Raw genomic sequence first — 26,752 nt, forward strand, 5'->3', positions numbered from 1 at the left:
ACAAGACAAATGGACTGGTCCATTCAAGGTGGTCGAACGGAAGAGCCAGGTCACGTATCTGGTCGACGTACAATCCCCACGGAACCCCCTCCGAGTCCTCCACGTAAACCGTCTCAAGCCCCACTTCGTAAGGACAGAACTGAGTTTGCTACTGGCCACCGATGAGGGGGCAGAGGAGGACACTGAACCCCTGCCCGATCTCCTGTGCACAAAAGAACTGGACGGTTCCGTGGAGGGTGTGAAACTGTCGGACACCCTCACTCCCCAGCAGGCTGACGACTGCCGCCAGCTGCTCGGACAATTCGCAGACCTTTTCTCCCTCATTCCAAGGGTGACCGACTGGTGTGTCCACGACGTGGACACCGGCGACTGCCCGCCTGTGAGACACCGAGCCTACCGGGTGCCTGACCGGGTCCGCACCTGCATCAAGACCGAGGTACAGAAAATGCTCAACCTAGGGGTCATCGAGCCCTCTGACAGCCCCTGGGCCAGCCCGGTGGTTCTGGTCCCGAAGGCTGCCTCCCCAGGGGTCGCCCCCGAACTAAGATTCTGTGTAGACTATCGGGGGCTCAATGCGGTCACCCACGCAGACGCTCACCCTATTCCCCAAGCCGACGAGCTCATCGACCGCCTGGGGGCCGCACAGTTCCTCAGCACTTTCGACCTGACCTGCGGGTACTGGCAGATCGCTCTCACGGAAGGGGCGAAGGAGCGCTCTGCCTTCTCCACGCCAGATGGCCACTACCGCTTCAGGGTCATGCCGTTCGGGATGAAAAACGCCCCAGCCACGTTCCAGCGGTTGGTGAACAAGGTCCTGGCCGGACTCGAGGAGTTCAGCGCAGCGTACCTTGACGACATCGCCGTATTCAGCTCTCAATGGCACGAGCATCTCCAGCACCTCCGACAAGTACTAATGGCCCTGCGCCAAGCAGGCCTGACAGTGAAAGCCAGCAAATGCCAGCTCGGACAAGGCTCCGTGGTCTACCTGGGGCATCAGGTGGGCAGCGGCCAGGTCGCCCCTCTCCAGCCGAAGATCGATGCCATCAAGTCCTGGGAGCCCCCCACCACGCAGACAGAGGTTCGGGCCTTCCTGGGCCTTACGGGGTACTACCGGAGGTTCATTAAAAATTATGGTAGTATCGCAGGGCCCCTCACAGAGTTGACCTCCAAAAAGCTTCCGCAGAAGGTGCAGTGGACCCCCCAGTGCCAGCAGGCGTTCGACGCCTTGAAAACCGCCATGTGCACCGCTCCCGTACTCAAGGCCCCCGACTACTCCCGAGAGTTCGTGGTCCAGACCGACGAATCCGAACATGGCATCGGGGCCGTGCTCTCGCAGTTCGACGACAAGGGAATTGATCAGCCCATAGCCTTCATCAGCCGAAGGCTGCTGCCGAGAGAGCAGCTTTGGAGCACTATAGAGCGAGAGACCTTTGCCGTAGTCTGGGCCCTCAAGAAACTGCGGCCCTACTTGTTCGGAACCCATTTTCGAGTACAGACGGACCACCGGCCCTTGCAGTGGCTAATGCGGATGAGGGGGGAGAACCCCAAGCTACTACGATGGTCCATCTCTCTCCAAGGGATGGATTTCACTGTCGAACATCGCCCCGGGACGGATCATGCCAACGCCGACGGCCTGTCCCGGTTCTTCCGCTTCGGCGAGGAGAACCCCCCAGTGGATGGGTAGTTCTCCACGCCTTTCAGCTGGGGGGGACGCGTGTGAGACCGGCCTCACGGCGTTGCCCTCTCCATCATCCCGCCAACCTGCAACCACCCTCAAGACACGACATCCCCGACTCCGGCCGCCCCAGCCACCCCCGATCCATGGGCCGGCCAGAGACCTGACAGACTCAACACCCTACCACGCATGCCCAACCGAGGGAGCGGGAACCCTCGAGCCAGACCCAGAGGCGCCAGCCCAGTCACACCTCGGGTCGCCTTCCCCGGGAGGACTCAATCGGCCACCAGGCCCCTGGGGAGCAGGCGCCTCCCCTACCGAGCGTCTGGGGTCCCTCCCAGACCCACCTGAAAAGACCAAAGAAGGGAGCGGCAGGAAATCCCGCCGACCCCCCTCCGTCACCCCAGTCCCCCCCCTGCGAGCACTCCGGACTTCAAAGAACCAGCGGAGTATAACAAGGGGTGCCGGAGGAACAAGGACAGAGAAGACCTGGAACCATCTGAGCCTGCTGACGCTGTCGCGGCTCCTGAACGCTGAAGTCACCTGGGCCTGCTGAGTGACTCGCGGCCTCTTGCTATTGAACCATCTGAGCCCTGCGGACGAGGTCGCGGCTCCCGAACACTGATCCACCTAGGCCTGCTGAGTGACTCGCGGCCCCCCAGCTATTGAACCATCTGAGCCCTGCGGACGGAATCGCGGCTCCTGAACTCCGACCACCTGTGCCTGCTGAGAGACTCGCGGCGCTCCCCTTGAGGACGACTCGATAAGAGATCGCCCAGAGACACGACACCCTCCAGCTCGAGGATTGTGAGCTTCCGCAGGGTATTTCGCAGAGACACTATCTTGAAAGACTGTCCCGCTACCCCCATTCCCCACGACTGATTTGTGGTACGTTGTGCCACTGCTGTACTATTTGCCTTTTGGGTCATAAAGATCCCTGAAATCATCGATAAAAGAACTTATCGTCCTACAAAGAATACGTGTGGTGTCCCTCTGTTCACAGTGCAGATCAGGGTGTGCGCGCCTGGTTCGGCTTACTTGGGAGAGGTGGGTCGAAGGGGTGGGCAAGACGTGTATCGAACCCCCTTCCGGCGTGCGCCTTTCCAACACACACCTGCACACACACACAACCACACACACACAACCACATACCCACAACCACACACACACCCACAACCATACCCACAACCACACCCACACCCAACCACAACCACACACACACACAACCACACACACAACCACACATATAACCACACACACAACCACAACCACACACACACAACCACAACCACACACACACAGCCATACACACAACCACACACACACACAACCACACTCAACCACAGCCACACACACAACACACACAACCACACACACAACACACAAAACCACACACACAACCACACACACACAACCACACAAACACTCACCCATCCACAACCACACACACACAACCACACATCCACACACACACTCACAACCACACCCACAACCGCACCCACAACCACACAACCACATAACCACACACACAACCACAACCACACACACAACCACATACACAACCACACCCACAACCACACACACAACCACACACACACAACCACACACATACACAACCACACACACAGAACCACACCCACAACCACACCCACAACCACACACACACAACCACACACATACACAACCACACAAAGCCACACACACAACCAGACACAACCACACATCCACACACACACCCACAACCACACACACACCCATAACCATACCTACAACCACACAACCACACATACAACCACACAAACACAACCACACACACAACCACACACACACAACCACACAAACTACCACACATGCATAACCACACCCACAACCAGAAACAACCACATACACAACCACATACACAACCACACACACACAACCACACACACAACCACACACACAATCACACACACACAACCACACACACAACCACACACAACCACACAAACAACCACACACACAACCACACCCACAACCATACCCTCAACCACACCCCCACAACCACACACACACACAACCACACACCGATAACCACACCCACACATCCACAACCACACATACCCACACAACCACACCCAACCACACCCACAGAACCACACACACAACCATATACACAACCACACAGAACCACACACACAACCACACATACAATCACACAAACACTCACTGTAGGAGAGTAGGGTCTGCTATCCTATGGTCACCCCAAATTTTTGCTTTTTGCTTCACTGGTTTTTGACATATTGAGGCTGTGGGCCTGCCAATCAGACCCCCAGCCTGCTGTTCTCTCTACTAAATTAAAACTATGCACCCTAGGTGCATAACCAATTGGAAGTGGATCACCCTGTCAGCCCCTGTACCAGTGTACACTAGGTACCCAGGGCATTGGTGTACCCAAGGCCTGCCAGGGGCTGCAGCATGTATTATGCCACCCCAGGCTTGGCCTAACAATCTGACACAACTGGCTGATCACTCAGCTGGGGTAAGTTGGTGTAATCACCTCTTACTTAGGTGTAGTATACCTATACCTAACCTTAAATGGGACACCTGGTAACCTCTAAGTCACTCCTATGGCAGGCCTTAACAATCCTGAAGGCAGAGTGCTTGGTTCCATGTGAGATGGTGCTCTGGCATGAGCTGAGCCTGTCTGCAGTGGTCGGAACAACTTCCTTCTACTGTTTCCAGATATCGTCATACCATATACTCTTAAGTGCATTATGAACCTCGCGGTTAAATGCTATCTTTGGTTTGGCTTTATCAAAACATGTCGAGTAAGGTGTCATACGAATTGGAATACTAACCCCTCGCCAATTCTGGCGACGGGGTTAGCATTCCACCCTTCTAGAGGGACACGACATGTACAGTACCTGAAACCCGGGTAAAATCAGACATAGCCTCAGCTCCACAAAATGGATGCTGCCACCACAGACACAAGTCTGCCCTCCTGCTGCTGGGAGTCCTTCCAGCTTGGGAGGTGTGGACAAAGGGTTTCCTGCCAGGGGAGGTGTGTGCACCACCCCAGACAGGATTTTGTGTATTGGTCAGGTAGGGCTTGAAAGAAACCAGACATGCCTGTGGCTCACAAGGAGCCTCGGTGCATATGCCAGTTCAAACCGGTCCTGGGGCACACCAGTCCCGGGCCTGGGGCGAGCTGGACAAAGGATTGGGGGTGTAACCACCCCCCTTCCTGGTCCCACCCATAGGGAGGGACCTAGCAGGTAGTCCGGCCCCTAGAATCCGCTTAAAGGTAGGAGCTGTGTCCTAAGACTTCAGACATCCTGGAATCAACTTGAAACTAAGAAGAAGACGGGAACTTCGACATTCTGCTGCACAGAAGACTGAAGAAAATCTCCCCTGTGGTCAGGGAGTGACCACCTTGCTAACGCAAGCACCATCCAGCGAATCACCGTCTGCTTTGCCGCCGCCTCCCGCCGGAGCCCGAGCCCAGAGACTGACAAGACCTGGACCTCCAGACCTCTCACCGCCCGATCCACAGTCCCTGAAAAGAGGAGACCCGTGGAGGCACCGAGACACGTGGAGCCAGCCATCTTGGAACGACTACGACAAGCTGACCAGTGCAACAACCGAGGCTCCCTCCAAGTTGTGCTTTGGGTCCTGAGAAGCCCAACCCTCGAGCAGCATCTGCACCAAAGGTGAGCCCTCCAGCATCTCCACGATCTGCGTGGGGCCCTTCTGCATTTTGCCACTCGACGCACCTAACCGGTTGCTGGCCCGCTGGCTAGTGGCCATCTTGGCGACGAAATCTACGACAAACACTGCTGGTCTGGTTGCTCCAGACTGGCCCTTGCTCCCCTCCAAAGGAGCAATCCCTCTGACCTTGCTGGTCAGAACCAACAGCTGATTTCCGAATCCTCCTGCAATTGCTTTTGCCAAGGCTTGTTTGCTTCGATCAAGTCGCCGACACCGCCGACAGCGAGAGCCTGCGTGGGACAGCTCGTGAGCCGACTCCTGGACGTCGTCGACCTTCAGGGACCACGTGGCTGCGGAGACAAGCTACCCCTCATCACCTGTTTGCACCCGACATCGCCTGGTACCCACCTGGTGCCACGCTGGTCACTGGCTAGTGACTGTGAACACTGTCCCCTCTGCTTACAGGTCTTCAACATCTCCGATCCACTCTTGGACCCACTGCATCTCTTCCCGACCGACCGCCTGCAGCATCTTTGTCCCAGGCTCAACGGAACAGATAGAAGAAACCCGACGCACTTTGAGGCCTATGCACCCGCTTCCTGTGGGTGAGGTAAAGCTGGCACTCCGGTGCCCATGTGTAGTAATACATCTCTAGTGCCTGTGTTCCAAATCTTAAGTTCCTAGGTCATCCGGAAGATTCCTTTTGCAGTAACTTTGTACTTTTTACGCACCCATTGAAACCTATGGGAGCCCGCGTGTGACTATTTGCTCTGCACACGCCACCCGTGGACCTCCTGGTCACTAACTGACGTTAGCTCCTTGTAGGCCCAGCGATTCTAGAGGCCCTAGGCCTTTTCCCTTTTCTGTTCGTGGTACTTATACCACTATTTTAGTATATGGTTCGAGTGGCCACCAGGGCCTATCCATATAAAGTGCAACTTCTGTGTATTCTGTGATAATCTTGTTTGACGATTTGTGCTCCTGTGCTCATAAAGAGACTAGGGGTTACTTTGAGAAATAAATACATATATATTTTGAATATATATCTGTGTGGTGTCCTTTCATTGGTATAAAAGGGGGTTACTATTGGTAAAACAGCTTGCTTAACACGCATCACGAGTTTAGCCTCAAAGACTGCTTAGCCTACGCTACCACTAGGGCAGCTAGTCCAAAAAGGTTGACTTACAACCACACCATAAGGGTTGCTTGGCATGGTACAAGGTGGTCACTAGAACTAGTGAACAGCATATACCAGGCCAACTTCTCACATTGGTGAGCAGCGGTTGGATTTGAGCTTGCTGTGTTTTACCATTGTAATCTCTTGGTTACCAATTGAAAGATCACATAGGTACCTGTAGGTACATATAAAACAAGATTAGATATACTTAAGTTCTACTGAACTTAGTTGTTGTAGAGCAAAGGGAGTAGCACACCCTGACTACAACTACTAGATAGGTTTAGTAGGTAAACCCAAGTGTAGGTAGATTGCAACACATCCACCCACACTTAAGAGCAATGGCCGGGGCAGAGGGGTCCACTGTACCCATCTCTGTTGAGAGTGACCCCCAGAGGGCACCATCCAGCTTTGCTACCCTTAATCAGAATGAGCTCAGGCATTTGGCAACTCTTAGAGGCCTTAAACAGCCCAAGAACCCAAACTCTGCTGAGCTCAGAGAGCTCTTACAGAATGATGAGAATCAGAGAGCACTCAAGAAAGCTTCCCAGTTAGCCCCCTTAGGGACAGGAACAGGAGGCCCCCCTTCTAAAGATGCCACTGAAGTACCCCTTCCCAATAGTCACCCCTTAGATGGGATGCCTACCACAGAGGATGAGAGTGAAAAGGATACTGACAGTAGTGAGGATGAAGGGAGAACTAGCCCAGTGCCAAGTATTATACTTGGCCCAGCTAAACCAAGGCTATTGGGGACTGACAGTGGGTTCAACCCACTGGATCTCCCCAGTGGACTTAACACAGGGCTTGGAAGGCAAAGGAATCGCTCAGGTGACTCCAATGCTTCCCATGGCTCTAGAGGCTCTCAAGGTCACTCCAGGAGAAGGATGACCACCCCTCAGAGGAGGGAACATGAGGCCAAGATGCAAGAGGCTCAGCTGAGGATCAGGAAGCAGGAGCTAGAAGTAGCCCTGATGGAAGAGAAACTTAGCAAGGCTAGACAGCATAAAGAGAGTGGGTCTATACCCACTGGTGGCAGCATTGTCCCTAAGGACAAAGATAGGGTCTTTGACAATAGGAACCTGTCTAAGGTTGTGCCCCCCTACAAAAGTGGGGATGACATCCACAAATGGATAACTGCTCTTGAGAGAGCCTGCAAAGTACAGCAGGTTCCTGAAGACCAGTGGGCAGCAATCCTCTGGCTCTCCTTTGAAGGAAGAGGCAGAGACAGACTCCTCACTGTTAGAGAAGAGGATGTCAGAAACTACAGAGTCCTGAAGAGTGTTCTGGTAGATGGGTTAGGCTTAACCACTGAACAGTACAGGTTAATGTTCAGAGACACCCAAAAGACACAGACTCAGGACTGGTCTGAATACATTGAATGTGCCACTAAGGCTTTGGAGGGTTGGTTGCTGGGAAGTAAGGTATCTGATTTTACAGGATTGTATAATTTGATGATGAGAGAGCAGATTTTAAATAACTGTCAAAACCAGCAACTGCATCAACACTTGGTTGACTCTGATCTGACCTCTCCCCAAGAATTGGGAAAGAAGGCAGACAAATGGGTCAGAACCAGGGTTAAGCAAAAGAACCAGAACCAGGGCCAAGGGGGTGATCAGAAGAAAACAGACCAAAAGGGTGGAGATCAGAAACCTAAAGACCAGAAGTCTTCAACAGGGCCCCAAACTACTACTAAGGAGGGTGGGTCCCAACAGTCCAAAAAGAAGAAAGAAGGTCAGAAGAAACCCTGGTGCAATCATTGTAAAAATACAACTCACTGGACTAGTGATTGCAAAAAGGGTGGAGCCCCCAACACTGTTGCCCCTAAGGCACCTGCTCCCAGTACTACTGTTAGCAGTGTTGGTCCCCAGACAAAGGGTGTAGTGGGAATCACTATGGGAACTGAAGGAGATTCTGACTTAGACAGAACCCTTACACAGGCAGTCTTGATCTGTGATGGGGACATTGATTTGTCCCTGACTGTGAGCCCCAGTAACCTGGGCAAGTACAGACAGACTCCTTTAATTAATGACAAAGTGGCTCAAGCCTACAGGGACACATGTGCCAGTGTCACTATGGTGACACCAGGCTTTGTGGATCCTGGACAGTACATACCAGGTGAGAACTACCTGGTGACCAATGCCAGCAATGCCACTACTTCACATAGTGTGGCAGTTGTTAACTTCTCATGGGGAGGGGTAACTGGCCTCAAAAGGGTTGTGGTTAGTGCAGACCTCCCAGTAGAATGTTTGTTGGGCAATGACCTAGAGAGTTCTCTATGGTCAGAAGTGGAGTACAGGACTCATGCAGAGATGTTAGGTATATCATCACATGTCCTTGCTGTGACCAGGTCACAGGCCAAAAAGTGCCTCACTGAACCACAGGTCTTGGATCCTGGAACAATGGACCAAGCACCTACCAAGAAGAAGAACAGGAGGGTCAAGGCTGTGCCTTCCCCCCTGCCTCAGAGTGATGATCAGCCTTCCCAGGAAGCTGATCTAGAGGACCCTGAAGGAACTGTCCCTGAAGAGCTTGAACCTGATCAGGTTGAGTTTCTGGGGACAGGGGGACCTTCAAGGGCTGACTTGAGGCAGGCTCAGTTATCCTGTCCCTCTCTTGAACCCCTCAGACAGCTGGCTGCTGCTGAGGCTGCTGGGAATGCTCAAGGTACCCATAAAGTGTATTGGGATGAAGGGCTCCTTTATTCAGAGGCTAGAGACCCCAAGCCTGGTGCAACCAGGAGGTTGGTCATACCTCTGCAATTTAGGGGCTTCCTTCTTACCTTGGCCCATGACATTCCTTTAGCAGGACACTTAGGCCAGAACAAGACTTGGGACAGGCTTGTCCCTCACTTTCACTGGCCTCATATGAATGAAGATACAAAGGAGTTTTGTCGCTCCTGTGTTACCTGCCAAGCCAGTGGCAAATCAGGTGGCACAACAAAGGCCCCCCTAATACCACTACCTGTGGTGGGGGTCCCCTTTGAAAGAGTGGGAATAGACATAGTGGGTCCCATGGATCCTCCCACTGCATCTGGACACAGATTTATACTGGTGGTAGTGGATCATGCCACCAGGTATCCAGAGGCAATTCCCCTTAGGACCACTACAGCTCCTGTTGTGGCCAGGGCCCTGCTGGGAGTATTCTCCAGAGTGGGGTTTCCTAAGGAGGTAGTATCTGACAGAGGTACCAACTTTATGTCAGGATACTTGACAGCTATGTGGAAGGAATGTGGTGTCAACTACAAGTTCACCACCCCTTATCACCCACAATGCAATGGGCTTGTTGAGAGATTCAACAAGACCCTAAAGGGTATGATCAAAGGATTACCTGAAAAGCTCAGGCGAAGATGGGATATCCTTCTACCCTGCCTTCTGTTTGCTTACAGAGAGGTCCCACAAAAAGGAGTTGGCTACAGCCCCTTTGAATTGTTGTTTGGGCACCCTGTGAGAGGCCCACTGTGTTTGGTGAAGGAAGGATGGGAGTTACCTCTCAAAAAGCCTAAGCTAGACATAGTGGACTATGTACTTGGTCTCCGCTCCAGGATGGCTGAGTATATGGAGAAGGCATCTAAAAACCTTGAGGCAAGCCAGGCCTTACAGAAAGCTTGGCATGACCAAAAGGCTGTCTTGGTTGAGTATCAGCCAGGACAGAAGGTATGGGTGTTGGAGCCGGTGGCCCCAGCAGCACTCCAAGACAAATGGTCTGGACCCCATACAATCCTGGAAAAGAAGGGAGAGGTCACCTACTTGGTCGACCTAGGAACTCCCAGGAGTCCCCACAGGGTACTCCATGTTAACAGGCTTAAAGCATATGTTGACAGGGCAGACATGGGCTTGCTCATGGCTACAGATGAGGGACAGGAGGAAGAGAGTGACCCTCTCCCAGACCTGTTGTCTCAGAACCCTGAAGATGGCTCAGTTGAAGGAGTGACCCTTGGAGGCAACCTCACTGCCCATCAGCAGACTGAATGTAGACAGGTTCTACAATCATTTTCACATATGTTTTCCTTGATACCTAGTCAAACTGACTGGTGTACCCATGTTGTGGACACTGGTGACAGTCTGCCTGTAAAGAACAAACTTTACAGACAACCTGACCACGTCAGGGACTGTATAAAGGCTGAGGTACATAAAATGCTGGAATTAGGTGTCATTGAACCCTCAGAGAGCCCCTGGGCTAGCCCAGTGGTTCTGGTCCCCAAACCTCACACCAAAGATGGCAAGAGAGAGATGAGGTTCTGTGTGGATTACAGAGGACTCAATGCTGTCACCAGGACAGATGCACACCCTATTCCAAGGGCAGATGAGCTCATAGACAAACTAGCTTCTGCAAAGTTTTTGAGCACATTTGACTTGACAGCTGGCTATTGGCAAATCAGGTTAGCTGAGGAGTCTAAGGCCAAAACAGCATTCTCAACCCCAGGTGGGCATTATCAGTTTGTGGTGATGCCCTTTGGTCTGAAGAATGCACCTGCCACCTTCCAAAGGCTGGTGAACCAAGTCCTTACTGGGTTGGATGACTTTTGCGCAGCATATCTTGATGACATTGCTGTCTTTAGTTCCACCTGGGAGGATCACCTGATCCACCTGAAGAAGGCTCTTGAGGCTCTGCAAAGGGCAGGCCTCACTATCAAGGCTACTAAGTGCCAGATAGGGCAGAGTAAGGTTGTGTATTTGGGCCACCTTGTAGGTGGGGGCCAAGTTCAACCACTGGAGAGTAAGATACAGTCCATCAAGGATTGGTCCCCTCCAACCACCCAGACTCAAGTTCGAGCTTTCTTGGGCTTGACTGGGTATTACAGGAAGTTTGTTAAGAACTATGGGTCCATTGTGACTCCTCTTAATGATCTGACATCCAAGAAGATGCCCAAAAAGGTTCAGTGGACAGTAAGCTGTCAAAAGGCATTTGATGACCTGAAGGAGGCCATGTGCTCTGCACCTATCCTGAAAAGTCCTGACTACTCCAAAGAGTTTATTGTCCAAACAGATGCTTCTGAGTTGGGTGTGGGAGCTGTGCTGTCACAACTTAATGTAGATGGTCAAGACCAACCCATTGCTTTTATTAGCAGAAGGTTGACCCCCAGAGAGAAGAATTGGTCAGCTATTGAGAGGGAGGCCTTTGCTGTGGTGTGGGCCCTGAAGAAGCTGAGGCCATACTTGTTTGGCACTCACTTCAAGATTCAGACCGACCATAAGCCCCTCTTGTGGCTAAATCAGATGAAGGGTGAAAACCCCAAACTGCTTAGGTGGTCCATTTCCCTACAGGGGATGGACTTTACAGTGGAGCACCGGCCAGGTACTGACCATGGGAATGCAGATGGTCTCTCCAGGTACTTCCACTTAGGACATGAAGACGAGACTGGTCAAGGCTAGTTTAATGTCCCAGCGTTTGGGGGGGGGTTGTGTAGGAGAGTAGGGTCTGCTATCCTATGGTCACCCCAAATTTTTGCTTTTTGCTTCACTGGTTTTTGACATATTGAGGCTGTGGGCCTGCCAATCAGACCCCCAGCCTGCTGTTCTCTCTACTAAATTAAAACTATGCACCCTAGGTGCATAACCAATTGGAAGTGGATCACCCTGTCAGCCCCTGTACCAGTGTACACTAGGTACCCAGGGCATTGGTGTACCCAAGGCCTGCCAGGGGCTGCAGCATGTATTATGCCACCCCAGGCTTGGCCTAACAATCTGACACAACTGGCTGATCACTCAGCTGGGGTAAGTTGGTGTAATCACCTCTTACTTAGGTGTAGTATACCTATACCTAACCTTAAATGGGACACCTGGTAACCTCTAAGTCACTCCTATGGCAGGCCTTAACAATCCTGAAGGCAGAGTGCTTGGTTCCATGTGAGATGGTGCTCTGGCATGAGCTGAGCCTGTCTGCAGTGGTCGGAACAACTTCCTTCTACTGTTTCCAGATATCGTCATACCATATACTCTTAAGTGCATTATGAACCTCGCGGTTAAATGCTATCTTTGGTTTGTGTAGGAAGGTGGATATCTGACTATGGTTACCCCCAAATTTTTGCCTAGTGTCTAGCTGGTTTTTCGACTTAGTTGGCCTGAGATCCTGCCATTCAGGCTCTCAGGCTATCTGCTCTCTCTGTAAAATGGACTCCATGTACCCTAGGTACATACCCAATTGGTTGGATCACCCTGTCAGCCCCTGTACCAGTGTACACTAGGTACCCAGGGCATTGGTGTACCCAAGGCCTGCCAAGGGCTGCAGCATGTATTATGCCACCCCAGGCTTGGCCTAACAATTTGACACAACTGGCTGATCACTCAGCTGGGGTAAGTTGGTGTAATCACCTCTTACTTAGGTGTAGTATACCTATACCTAACCTTAAATGGGACACCTGGTAACCTATAAGTCACTCCTATGGCAGGCCTTAACAATCCTGAAGGCAGAGTGCTTGGTTCCATGTGAGATGGTGCTCTGGCATGAGCTGAGCCTGTCTGCAGTGGTCGGAACAACTTCCTTCTACTGTTTCCAGATATCGTCATACCATATACTCTTAAGTGCATTATGAACCTCGCGGTTAAATGCTAACTTTGGTTTGGCTTTATCAAAACATGTCGAGTAAGGTGTCATACGAATTGGAATACTAACCCCTCGCCAATTCTGGCGACGGGGTTAGCATTCCACCCTTCTAGAGGGACACGACATGTACAGTGCCTGAAACCCGGGTAAAATCAGACATAGCCTCAGCTCCACAAAATGGATGCTGCCACCACAGACACAAGTCTGCCCTCCTGCTGCTGGGAGTCCTTCCAGCTTGGGAGGTGTGGACAAAGGGTTTCCTGCCAGGGGAGGTGCATGCACCACCCCAGACAGGATTTTGTGTATTGGTCAGGTAGGGCTTGAAAGAAACCAGACATGCCTGTGGCTCACAAGGAGCCTCGGGGCATATGCCAGTTCAAACCGGTCCTGGGGCACACCAGTCCCGGGCCTGGGGCGAGCTGGACAAAGGATTGGGGGTGTAACCACCCCCCTTCCTGGTCCCACCCATAGGGAGGGACCTAGCAGGTAGTCCGGCCCCTAGAATCCGAATAAAGGTAGGAGCTGTGTCCTAAGACTTTAGACATCCTGGAATCAACTTGAAACTAAGAAGAAGACGGGAACTTCGACATTCTGCTGCACAGAAGACTGAAGAAAATCTCCCCTGTGGTCAGGGAGTGACCACCTTGCTAACGCAAGCACCATCCAGCGCATCAACGTCTGCTTTGCCGCCGCCTCCCGCCGGAGCCCGAGCCCAGAGACTGACAAGACCTGGACCTCCAGACCTCTCACCGCCCGATCCACAGTCCCTGAAAAGAGGAGACCCGTGGAGGCACCGAGACACGTGGAGCCAGCCATCTTGGAACGACTACGACAAGCTGACCAGTGCAACAACCGAGGCTCCCTCCAAGTTGTGCTTTGGGTCCTGAGAAGCCCAACCCTCGAGCAGCATCTGCACCAAAGGTGAGCCCTCCAGCATCTCCACGATCTGTGTGGGGCCCTTCTGCATTTTGCCACTCGACGCGCCTAACCGGTTGCTGGCCCGCTGGCTAGTGGCCATCTTGGCGACGAAATCTACGACAAACACCGCTGGTCTGGTTGCTCCAGACTGGCCCTTGCTCCCCTCCAAAGGAGCAATCCATCTGACCTTGCTGGTCAGAACCAACAGCTGATTTCCGAATCCTCCTGCAATTGCTTTTGCCAAGGCTTGTTTGCTTCGATCAAGTCGCCGACACCGCCGACAGCGAGAGCCTGCGTGGGACAGCTCGTGAGCCGACTCCTGGACGTCGTCGACCTTCAGGGACCACGTGGCTGCGGAGACAAGCTACCCCTCATCACCTGTTTGCACCCGACATCGCCTGGTACCCACCTGGTGCCACGCTGGTCACTGGCTAGTGACTGTGAACACTGTCCCCTCTGCTTACAGGTCTTCAACATCTCCGATCCACTCTTGGATCCACTGCATCTCTTCCCGACCGACCGCCTGCAGCACTTTTGTCTACAGGCCCCACGGAACAGATAGAAGAAACCCGACGCACTTCGAGGCCTATGCACCCGCTTCCTGTGGGTGAGGTAAAGCTGGCACTCCGGTGCCCAAGTGTAGTAATACATCTCTAGTGCCTGTGTTCCAAATCTTAAGTTCCTAGGTCATCCGGAAGATTCCTTTTGCAGTAACTTTGTACTTTTTACGCACCCATTGAAACCTATGGGAGCACGCGTGTGACTATTTGCTCTGCACACGCCACCCGTGGACCTCCTGGTCACTAACTGACGTTAGCTCCTTGTAGGCCCAGCGATTCTAGAGGCCTTAGGCCTTTTCCCTTTTCTGTTCGTGGTACTTATACCACTATTTTAGTATATGGTTCGAGTGGCCACCAGGGCCTATCCATATAAAGTGCAACTTCTGTGTATTCTGTGATAATCTTGTTTGACGATTTGTGCTCCTGTGCTCATAAAGAGACTAGGGGTAACTTTGATAAATAAATACATATATATTTTGAATATATATCTGTGTGGTGTCCTTTCATTGGTATAAAAGGGGGTTGCATTTGGTAAAACAGCTGGCTTAACACGCATCACGAGTTTAGCCTCAAAGACTGCTTAGCCTACGCTACCACTAGGGCAGCTAGTCCAAAAAGGTTGACTTACAACCACACCATAAGGGTTGCTTGGCATGGTACAAGGTGGTCACTAGAACTAGTGAACAGCATATACCAGGCCAACTTCTCACATTGGTGAGCAGCGGTTGGATTTGAGCTTGCTGTGTTTTACCATTGTAATCTCTTGGTTACCAATTGAAAGATCACATAGGTACCTGTAGGTACATATAAAACAAGATTAGATATACTTAAGTTCTACTGAACTTAGTTGTTGTAGAGCAAAGGGAGTAGCACACCCTGACTACAACTACTAGATAGGTTTAGTAGGTAAACCCAAGTGTAGGTAGATTGCAACACATCCACCCACACTTAAGAGCAATGGCCGGGGCAGAGGGGTCCACTGTACCCATCTCTGTTGAGAGTGACCCCCAGAGGGCACCATCCAGCTTTGCTACCCTTAATCAGAATGAGCTCAGGCATTTGGCAACTCTTAGAGGCCTTAAACAGCCCAAGAACCCAAACTCTGCTGAGCTCAGAGAGCTCTTACAGAATGATGAGAATCAGAGAGCACTCAAGAAAGCTTCCCAGTTAGCCCCCTTAGGGACAGGAACAGGAGGCCCCCCTTCTGAAGATACTACAGAGGTACCCAGTTCCAATAGTCACCCCTTAGATGGGATGCCTACCACAGAGGATGAGAGTGAAAAGGATACTGACAGTAGTGAGGATGAAGGGAGAACTAGCCCAGTGCCAAGTATTATACTTGGCCCAGCTAAACCAAGGCTATTGGGGACTGACAGTGGGTTCAACCCACTGGATCTCCCCAGTGGACTTAACACAGGGCTTGGAAGGCAAAGGAATCGCTCAGGTGACTCCAATGCTTCCCATGGCTCTAGAGGCTCTCAAGGTCACTCCAGGAGAAGGATGACCACCCCTCAGAGGAGGGAACATGAGGCCAAGATGCAAGAGGCTCAGCTGAGGATCAGGAAGCAGGAGCTAGAAGTAGCCCTGATGGAAGAAAAACTGAGCAAGGCTAGGCAGCATAGAGAGAGTGGGTCTATACCCACTGGTGGCAGCAATGTCCCTAGGGACAAAGATAGGGTCTTTGACAATAGGAACCTGTCCAAGATTGTGCCCCCCTACAAAAGTGGGGATGACATCCACAAATGGATGACTGCTCTTGAGAGAGCCTGCAAAGTGCAGCAGGTTCCTGAAGACCAGTGGGCAGCAATCTTATGGCTCTCCTTTGAGGGGAGAGGCAGAGATAGACTCCTCACTGTTAGAGAAGAGGATGTCAGAAATTACAGAGTCCTGAAGAGTGTCCTAGTTGATGGGTTAGGCTTAACCACTGAACAGTACAGGTTAATGTTCAGAGACACCCAGAAGACACAGACTCAGGACTGGTCTGAATATGTGGAATGTGCCACTAAGGCTTTGGAGGGTTGGTTGCTGGGAAGTAAGGTGTCTGATTATACAGGATTGTACAATTTGATGATGAGAGAGCAGATTTTAAGTAATTGTCAAAACCAGCTTCTCCATCAACACCTGGTAGACTCAGATTTGACCTCTCCCCAAGAATTGGGAAAGAGGGCAGATAAATGGGTCAGGACCAGGATCAGGCCTAAAAACCAGGGTGGTGACCAAAAGAAAGATACCACCAAGCCTCAAGAGAAGGGTGGGGATAAAGAAAAAGAGAAACCGTCCTCAGGGCCCCAAAACTCCACACAGGGTGGTGGGTCCCAAGCTCCCTCCTCTACCACAGCTAAAAAGCCCTACTGCCATGAGTGTAAAACTCCTGGGCATTGGAAAACTGACAGCGGTTGCCCAAGGGCTAAAAACAAAACTGTTCCTCCAATTACTCCTGTCACACCACCTATTACTGTCAGCAGTAATCCCCCAGGTGGTGGGAGTGCCCCCAGAAATCTGGGTGGGTTTACTTGGGGAACACAGGGGGACCCTGGCTTAGCCAATTCCCCTACAGCAACCACTCTTGTCTGTGATGGTGGCATGGGGTTTGCCAACTTCACTGCCTGTCCCAACACTTTGGGTAGGTACAGACAGGAGCCCTACATCAATGGTACAAAAGCTGAGGCCTACAGAGACACTGGGGCTAGCATCACAATGGTGGCCCATTGGCTAGTTCCCTCTGAGCAGCTTTTGCCCGGTTTCTCCTACCAGGTGACTAACATTGATGGCAAACAGAACAGTCATCCCATGGCAGAGGTATGTCTCAGCTGGGGAGGGGTCACTGGCCCTAAAAGGGTAGCAGTGTCCCCAACCTTGCCTGTAGACTGCTTACTGGGGAATGACTTAGAACTCTCAGCTTGGGCTGGAGTTGAACAAGACACCCATTCTAAAATGGTAGGCCTTTCACAAAAGGGTAGGGGGGTTGTGCCATTCACAACCCCTGTCCAAATAGATTTCCTCCCTGAAAAGGTTGGAAGGGCAGTGGTAGCCACAGCCCAGGCACAGACAGACTTCCCTGTAGGGACTGGCAGAGCTGTGACAGTCACAGCTCAAACACAAACTGAGTGCCCCCCTGAAAAGGTTGGCAAGGCTGTAATGGTCTCAGCCTATACTCAGACTGACATAGGTGTAGTGAAGCCTGAAACAATGGATCACTCCACACAAACTGAGAGTAGTGGGGAGGAAGAAAAGTCTCCCTCTCCCCAGACATTAGGAAAAGGTCAGCCTCCTCAGGGATCTGACCTCACCCCTTGTGAAGGAACTGCCCCAGAGGTAGCCAGGCCTGGCCTGGCAGAGCCTCTGATGTCAGTGGCCCCTTCCAAGGTGGGATCCAGTCTGGTGCAGGTAGCCTGCCTCTCTCTACCCTGCCTCAGTCAGCCCAGGGCTGCAGAGGTCAGGGAGGCCAGTGGACCCCCAGAGGGCCCCTGTCCACAAGAACCCCCCCATCAAAAGAATGAGGATTGCCTGGCTAGTAGCCCTAGTCAGGTGATGGGTAAAAACATTCCTGAGGGATCTCCTTTACAGGTAGTTAGGGACCTCCCCCAGGGGGATTCTGTTGGGCACAGGCAAACATGGGACCTTAGGGCCCCAAACCTGACCTGTCCCTCCAGTAAGCCCACAAAAGGGACCCAGCCTCCAGCTTTAGGTAGCCAGAGGCTGACCCTGAGAGCACAGTGCAACTCAGTTAAGGAAAGAAAGGCATCCATGGTGAAGGATGAGTGGAGGAAGCTGAGGCCTCACTTTGAGGACACTCACTTCAGTACTCCATCTCAACACCAGCCTTTTACTTTGCCAAGACACGCCAAAGGTAGAGATTCCCTATGGTGGAGACCCTCTGATACCCTTAGGGTGAGGGATTGCTTAGTGGACCATGAGACAGGGGGTAACCATGCCAGTGCTGGTTCCTCCTTATATGGCCACTTGGGCAATATAGGCTTACCTGGTCAAGGTCAGCCTTATCTCCCTTCGTTTGGGGGGGGGTTGTGTAGGAAGGTGGATATCTGACTATGGTTACCCCCAAATTTTTGCCTAGTGTCTAGCTGGTTTTTCGACTTAGTTGGCCTGAGATCCTGCCATTCAGGCTCTCAGGCTATCTGCTCTCTCTGTAAAATGGACTCCATGTACCCTAGGTACATACCCAATTGGTTGGATCACCCTGTCAGCCCCTGTACCAGTGTACACTAGGTACCCAGGGCATTGGTGTACCCAAGGCCTGCCAAGGGCTGCAGCATGTATTATGCCACCCCAGGCTTGGCCTAACAATTTGACACAACTGGCTGATCACTCAGCTGGGGTAAGTTGGTGTAATCACCTCTTACTTAGGTGTAGTATACCTATACCTAACCTTAAATGGGACACCTGGTAACCTATAAGTCACTCCTATGGCAGGCCTTAACAATCCTGAAGGCAGAGTGCTTGGTTCCATGTGAGATGGTGCTCTGGCATGAGCTGAGCCTGTCTGCAGTGGTCGGAACAACTTCCTTCTACTGTTTCCAGATATCGTCATACCATATACTCTTAAGTGCATTATGAACCTCGCGGTTAAATGCTAACTTTGGTTTGGCTTTATCAAAACATGTCGAGTAAGGTGTCATACGAATTGGAATACTAACCCCTCGCCAATTCTGGCGACGGGGTTAGCATTCCACCCTTCTAGAGGGACACGACATGTACAGTGCCTGAAACCCGGGTAAAATCAGACATAGCCTCAGCTCCACAAAATGGATGCTGCCACCACAGACACAAGTCTGCCCTCCTGCTGCTGGGAGTCCTTCCAGCTTGGGAGGTGTGGACAAAGGGTTTCCTGCCAGGGGAGGTGCATGCACCACCCCAGACAGGATTTTGTGTATTGGTCAGGTAGGGCTTGAAAGAAACCAGACATGCCTGTGGCTCACAAGGAGCCTCGGGGCATATGCCAGTTCAAACCGGTCCTGGGGCACACCAGTCCCGGGCCTGGGGCGAGCTGGACAAAGGATTGGGGGTGTAACCACCCCCCTTCCTGGTCCCACCCATAGGGAGGGACCTAGCAGGTAGTCCGGCCCCTAGAATCCGAATAAAGGTAGGAGCTGTGTCCTAAGACTTTAGACATCCTGGAATCAACTTGAAACTAAGAAGAAGACGGGAACTTCGACATTCTGCTGCACAGAAGACTGAAGAAAATCTCCCCTGTGGTCAGGGAGTGACCACCTTGCTAACGCAAGCACCATCCAGCGCATCAACGTCTGCTTTGCCGCCGCCTCCCGCCGGAGCCCGAGCCCAGAGACTGACAAGACCTGGACCTCCAGACCTCTCACCGCCCGATCCACAGTCCCTGAAAAGAGGAGACCCGTGGAGGCACCGAGACACGTGGAGCCAGCCATCTTGGAACGACTACGACAAGCTGACCAGTGCAACAACCGAGGCTCCCTCCAAGTTGTGCTTTGGGTCCTGAGAAGCCCAACCCTCGAGCAGCATCTGCACCAAAGGTGAGCCCTCCAGCATCTCCACGATCTGTGTGGGGCCCTTCTGCATTTTGCCACTCGACGCGCCTAACCGGTTGCTGGCCCGCTGGCTAGTGGCCATCTTGGCGACGAAATCTACGACAAACACCGCTGGTCTGGTTGCTCCAGACTGGCCCTTGCTCCCCTCCAAAGGAGCAATCCATCTGACCTTGCTGGTCAGAACCAACAGCTGATTTCCGAATCCTCCTGCAATTGCTTTTGCCAAGGCTTGTTTGCTTCGATCAAGTCGCCGACACCGCCGACAGCGAGAGCCTGCGTGGGACAGCTCGTGAGCCGACTCCTGGACGTCGTCGACCTTCAGGGACCACGTGGCTGCGGAGACAAGCTACCCCTCATCACCTGTTTGCACCCGACATCGCCTGGTACCCACCTGGTGCCACGCTGGTCACTGGCTAGTGACTGTGAACACTGTCCCCTCTGCTTACAGGTCTTCAACATCTCCGATCCACTCTTGGATCCACTGCATCTCTTCCCGACCGACCGCCTGCAGCACTTTTGTCTACAGGCCCCACGGAACAGATAGAAGAAACCCGACGCACTTCGAGGCCTATGCACCCGCTTCCTGTGGGTGAGGTAAAGCTGGCACTCCGGTGCCCAAGTGTAGTAATACATCTCTAGTGCCTGTGTTCCAAATCTTAAGTTCCTAGGTCATCCGGAAGATTCCTTTTGCAGTAACTTTGTACTTTTTACGCACCCATTGAAACCTATGGGAGCACGCGTGTGACTATTTGCTCTGCACACGCCACCCGTGGACCTCCTGGTCACTAACTGACGTTAGCTCCTTGTAGGCCCAGCGATTCTAGAGGCCTTAGGCCTTTTCCCTTTTCTGTTCGTGGTACTTATACCACTATTTTAGTATATGGTTCGAGTGGCCACCAGGGCCTATCCATATAAAGTGCAACTTCTGTGTATTCTGTGATAATCTTGTTTGACGATTTGTGCTCCTGTGCTCATAAAGAGACTAGGGGTAACTTTGATAAATAAATACATATATATTTTGAATATATATCTGTGTGGTGTCCTTTCATTGGTATAAAAGGGGGTTGCATTTGGTAAAACAGCTGGCTTAACACGCATCACGAGTTTAGCCTCAAAGACTGCTTAGCCTACGCTACCACTAGGGCAGCTAGTCCAAAAAGGTTGACTTACAACCACACCATAAGGGTTGCTTGGCATGGTACAAGGTGGTCACTTGGCTTTATCAAAACATGTCGAGTAAGGTGTCATACGAATTGGAATACTAACCCCTCGCCAATTCTGGCGACGGGGTTAGCATTCCACCCTTCTAGAGGGACACGACATGTACAGTACCTGAAACCCGGGTAAAATCAGACATAGCCTCAGCTCCACAAAATGGATGCTGCCACCACAGACACAAGTCTGCCCTCCTGCTGCTGGGAGTCCTTCCAGCTTGGGAGGTGTGGACAAAGGGTTTCCTGCCAGGGGAGGTGCGTGCACCACCCCAGACAGGATTTTGTGTATTGGTCAGGTAGGGCTTGAAAGAAACCAGACATGCCTGTGGCTCACAAGGAGCCTCGGTGCATATGCCAGTTCAAACCGGTCCTGGGGCACACCAGTCCCGGGCCTGGGGCGAGCTGGACAAAGGATTGGGGGTGTAACCACCCCCCTTCCTGGTCCCACCCATAGGGAGGGACCTAGCAGGTAGTCCGGCCCCTAGAATCCGCTTAAAGGTAGGAGCTGTGTCCTAAGACTTCAGACATCCTGGAATCAACTTGAAACTAAGAAGAAGACGGGAACTTCGACATTCTGCTGCACAGAAGACTGAAGAAAATCTCCCCTGTGGTCAGGGAGTGACCACCTTGCTAACGCAAGCACCATCCAGCGAATCACCGTCTGCTTTGCCGCCGCCTCCCGCCGGAGCCCGAGCCCAGAGACTGACAAGACCTGGACCTCCAGACCTCTCACCGCCCGATCCACAGTCCCTGAAAAGAGGAGACCCGTGGAGGCACCGAGACACGTGGAGCCAGCCATCTTGGAACGACTACGACAAGCTGACCAGTGCAACAACCGAGGCTCCCTCCAAGTTGTGCTTTGGGTCCTGAGAAGCCCAACACTCGAGCAGCATCTGCACCAAAGGTGAGCCCTCCAGCATCTCCACGATCTGCGTGGGGCCCTTCTGCATTTTGCCACTCGATGCGCCTAACCGGTTGCTGGCCCGCTGGCTAGTGGCCATCTTGGCGACGAAATCTACAACAAACACCGCTGGTCTGGTTGCTCCAGACTGGCCCTTGCTCCCCTCCAAAGGAGCAATCCCTCTGACCTTGCTGGTCAGAACCAACAGCTGATTTCCGAATCCTCCTGCAATTGCTTTTGCCAAGGCTTGTTTGCTTCGATCAAGTCGCCGACACCGCCGACAGCGAGAGCCTGCGTGGGACAGCTCGTGAGCCGACTCCTGGACGTCGTCGACCTTCAGGGACCACGTGGCTGCGGAGACAAGCTACCCCTCATCACCTGTTTGCACCCGACATCGCCTGGTACCCACCTGGTGCCACGCTGGTCACTGGCTAGTGACTGTGAACACTGTCCCCTCTGCTTACAGGTCTTCAACATCTCCGATCCACTCTTGGACCCACTGCATCTCTTCCCGACCGACCGCCTGCAGCATCTTTGTCCCAGGCTCAACGGAACAGATAGAAGAAACCCGACGCACTTTGAGGCCTATGCACCCGCTTCCTGTGGGTGAGGTAAAGCTGGCACTCCGGTGCCCATGTGTAGTAATACATCTCTAGTGCCTGTGTTCCAAATCTTAAGTTCCTAGGTCATCCGGAAGATTCCTTTTGCAGTAACTTTGTACTTTTTACGCACCCATTGAAACCTATGGGAGCCCGCGTGTGACTATTTGCTCTGCACACGCCACCCGTGGACCTCCTGGTCACTAACTGACGTTAGCTCCTTGTAGGCCCAGCGATTCTAGAGGCCCTAGGCCTTTTCCCTTTTCTGTTCGTGGTACTTATACCACTATTTTAGTATATGGTTCGAGTGGCCACCAGGGCCTATCCATATAAAGTGCAACTTCTGTGTATTCTGTGATAATCTTGTTTGACGATTTGTGCTCCTGTGCTCATAAAGAGACTAGGGGTTACTTTGAGAAATAAATACATATATATTTTGAATATATATCTGTGTGGTGTCCTTTCATTGGTATAAAAGGGGGTTACTATTGGTAAAACAGCTTGCTTAACACGCATCACGAGTTTAGCCTCAAAGACTGCTTAGCCTACGCTACCACTAGGGCAGCTAGTCCAAAAAGGTTGACTTACAACCACACCATAAGGGTTGCTTGGCATGGTACAAGGTGGTCACTAGAACTAGTGAACAGCATATACCAGGCCAACTTCTCACACTCACCCACCCACAACCACACCAACACACATACACAACCACACAAAACCACACACACAACCACACATCCAAACACACCCAGAACCACACCCACACCAACAACCGCACCCACAACCACACAACCACACAACCACATACACAACCACAACCAAGCACGCAAGCACACACACAACCACACACACACACAAGCACACACAAGCACACACATACACAGAACCACACACACACACAACCACACACACAACTACACACACACACAACCACACACATACACAACCACAACGCACAACCATACACACAACCATACCCACAACCACACCCCCACAACCACACCCACAACCACATCCACACAACCACACCCACCCACACACTCACAACCACACCCACACACCCACAAACACACAACCACAACCACACAACCATACCCAACCACACACACACAACCTTATACGCAACCACACCCACACACCCACAACCACACACACAACCACAACCACACATACAACCACACACACACAACCACACACATACAACCATACACACAACCATACACACACAACCACACACACACAACCACACACACAACACACAACCACACAAACAGCCACACACACAACCACACCCACAACCATACCCTCAACCACACCCACACAACGACACACACATACAACCATATACCCACAACCACACCCACACACCCACAACCACACCCACACCCACACAACCACACCCACCCACACAACCACACCCAACCACACCCACAGAACCACACACACAACCATACACACAACCATACAGAACCACACACACAACCACACACACCACCACACGCACAACCACATCCAACCACACACAATCACACAACCACACACATACACAACCACACAAAACCACACACACAACCACACATAACCACACATCCACACACACACCCACAACCACACCCACACCCACAACCACACCCACAACCACACAACCACACACAACCACACACACGCAACCACACACACACAACCACACACACAACCACACACACACAACCAAACAAACAACCACACACACAAAACCATACCCACAACCACCCACAACCACACACACAACAACAACCACATACACAACCACACACTCACAACCACACACACAACCACACACACAACCGCTCACACAACCACACAAACAACCACACACACAACTACACCCACAACCATACCCTCAACCATACCCACATAACCACACCCACACATGCACACACACACACACAACCACACACCTACAACCACACCCACACACCCACAACCACACCCACATCCACACAACCATACCCACCCATACACCACACCCAACCACACCCACAGAACCACACACACAACCACTCACAACCACATATACACAACCACACACACAACCACAAACACACAACCACACACACACAACCACACACACACACACACACACACACAACCACACATACAACCACAACATCCAACAACACACACAACCACACACAACCACACACACAACCACACACACACAACCACACAAAACCACACAGACAACACACAACCACACATACACACACACATCCACAACCACACCCACAACCACACCCACAACCACACAACAACACACACAACCACAACCACACAACCACATACACATTCACACACACAACCAAACAAACAACCACACCCACACAACCAGAACCAACCACAACCACACAGACACAACCACACCCATACACACACAACCACCCACACACAACCACACACACACAACCACACACACAACCACACAGACACAACCCCACACAACCACACACACAACCACACACGCACAACCACACACACAACCATACCCACAACCACACCCACACAACCACACCTGTGCACACACAACCACACACACACAACCACATACCCAAAACCACCCACACACCCACAACCATACCCACAACCACATCCACACCCAACCACAATTACACACACCCACAATCACACACACAACCATACATACAACCACATACACACAACCTCACAAACAACCACACACATACAACCGCAACCACACACACAACGACAACCACACATACCCACACACAACCATACACACAACCACACACACAACTACACACACACAACCACAACCACACACACAACCAAACACAATACCACACAACCACACACACAACCACACACAACCACACACATACACATAACCACACACAACCACACACAACCACACAACCACACCCACAACCACACACACACAACCACAACCACACACAACACACAACCAACCACACAACCACAAACACACAACCACACACACACAACCACACACACACACACACACAACCACACATACAACCACAACATCCAACAACACACAACCACACACAACCACACACACAACCACACACATACACAGCCACACAAAACCACACAGACAACAACACACAACCACACATACACACACATATCCACAACCACACCCACAACCACACCCACAACCACACAACCACACATACAACCATAACCACACAACCACATACACAACCACACACACAACCACACAAACAACTACACCCACACAACCAGAACCAACCACAACCACACAGACACAACCACACCCATACACACACAACCACCCACAGACAACCACACACAAACACACAACCATACACACAACCACACAGACACAACCACAACCACACACAACCACACACACAACCAGAACCACACACACAACCACACACGCACAACCACACACACAACCATACCCACAACCACACCCACACAACCACACCTGCACACACACAACCACACACACACAACCACACACCCAAAGCCACCTACACACCCACAACCATACCCACAACCACATCCATACCCAACCACAATCACACCCACCCACAACCACACACACAACCATACATACAACCACATACACACAACCTCACAAACAACCACACACATACAACTGCAACCACACACACAACCACAACCACACACACCCACACACAACCATACACACAACCACACACACAACCATACACACAACCACAGCCACACACACAACACACACAACCACATACACAACACACACAACCATACACACAACTACACACACACAACTACAACCACACACACAACCAAACACAATACCACACAACCACACACACAACCACACACAACCACACACATACACATAACCACACACAACCACACACAACCACACAACCACACACAACCACACACAACCATACAACCACACCCACAACCACACACAC

Source organism: Triturus cristatus, chromosome 1_1, assembly GCF_964204655.1.
Source record: "Triturus cristatus chromosome 1_1, aTriCri1.1, whole genome shotgun sequence".
Taxonomy (NCBI): Eukaryota; Metazoa; Chordata; class Amphibia; order Caudata; family Salamandridae; genus Triturus; species Triturus cristatus.